We start from the raw sequence: 1,624 nt of genomic DNA, 5'->3' as shown, positions 1-1,624 counted from the left end.
AAAAAAAAAAAAAAAAAAATTACAAATTAAAAGTAGGAAATGTTTTAAACATAGGAATATAGACTCGTTCTGTTAGCTATCAGAGCATCCATAGTTATCACATACCCTCTTGAAAACTCTACTCTGTACTCAGAGTGTGAAAAAGGAAAATGATATCTTAGTAATATTATGAAAATGGTTTTGGCTTCATGAACCTCTGTAAATGCCCAGGGATTCCCCGGAATTGCTGGTCTGGGTCCCACTTTGTGAACCACTGACCTCTGTATTCAATAAAACTCCAATTTTAATCCCCAAAGCCTTTTCATTTAACTTGACAAACTTATTCTAAAATTTGTATAGATGAGCAAAGGGCCAAGCATAGCCTGAAGTAATTGCTAAGACAAATAAACATGGTGAAGTTGGCCTACCAGGTATCAAGAGTTATTAGAAAGCTATGCTAAACAGTATGTTCGGTGGAGGTTTTCCAGTGCAGCAGAAGAGAGAGCTCAGAAACTGACACATGTATACATGGAACTTTTTGAGGTTGTACATTAGATTAGTGGGAACAGAAGCACTGTTCAATAAATGAAGCAGGAAAAAGTTGTTATCCATATGGGGGAAGAATGACAGTGGATGGATACAAAAAATCACCTCCATGTGGATGAAAGACTTAAATATTAGGTGCAAAAATGATGAAAATGTAGAAGAATATCTTTTTCACCTTCAATATTTCTTTTCTTTTTTTGAGACAGAGTCTCACTATGTCACCCTCAGTAGACTGCTGTGGCACAGTTCACAGCAACTCAAACTCGGGCTCAAGTGATTCTCTCTTGTTTCAGCCTCCCTCAGGCACCCGTCACAACGCCAGGCTATTTTTTGTTGCGGTTTTCATTGTTTTAGCTGGCCTGGGCTGGGTTTGAACCTGCCAGCCTCAGTGTATGTGGTTGGCGCCCTACCCACTAAGCTACAGGTGCCACCCCACTGTCAGTATTTCTTAAGACAAAGTACCAGAATTAAAGAAAAGATTGATAAATTTAACTGTAATAATATTAAAGAAATCTGTTCATCAAGGAGGTGATGGAGAAATGGGAGTGAGGAGGTGCTGTGTTCTAAATGTCCCCTCCCAAGATTCATGTCTTGAAACCTAATTCCCAAAGCTATCATATTAAGGTGGGGGGGGGCCTTTAGTAGGGCCCTCATGAGTGGGATTAATGCCCTTATAAAAGAGGCCCAAGGCCCATGGGGGCTTGTTCACCCCTCCACCATGAGAGGATGTGCAGAGGGTGCCATTTACAATGAACGGGCACTCATCCCACACTGAATCTGCCAGCCTCCTGGATCTTGGACTGCCCAGCCTCCAGGACTGTGAACATTTCTGTTGTTTATAAATTAACCAGTCTAAGGTATTTTGTTATAGCAGCTTTAATGGACTAAGACAGAAATTAGTACTGAGTAGTGGGGTATTACTATAACAAAAAGCTACTATAAAAATGTAAAAGTCGGCTTGGCATCCATAGCGCAGTGGTTACGGTGCCAGCCACATACACCGAGGCTGGTGGGTTTGAACCCGGCCCAGGCCAGCTAAAGCAACAATGACAACTGCAACAACAACAACAAAATAGCCAGGTGTTGTGGTGGGCGCCTG

At 41.7% G+C, this 1,624-nt stretch overlaps 1 protein-coding gene across 1 annotated transcript in view; it reads left to right on the top strand.

Annotated features, from left to right (window-relative positions):
• HERC5 (HECT and RLD domain containing E3 ubiquitin protein ligase 5) overlaps nt 1-1,624 on the top strand; it is a 57,647-nt gene that overhangs the window by 39,296 nt on the left and 16,727 nt on the right. The window lies entirely within an intron of this gene.

Source organism: Otolemur garnettii, unplaced genomic scaffold, assembly GCF_000181295.1.
Source record: "Otolemur garnettii isolate 467f Iridium unplaced genomic scaffold, OtoGar3 scaffold00039, whole genome shotgun sequence".
Taxonomy (NCBI): Eukaryota; Metazoa; Chordata; class Mammalia; order Primates; family Galagidae; genus Otolemur; species Otolemur garnettii.
The sequence above is the reverse complement of the archived record's forward strand: the minus strand, read 5'-3'. Positions and strand labels throughout refer to the sequence as shown.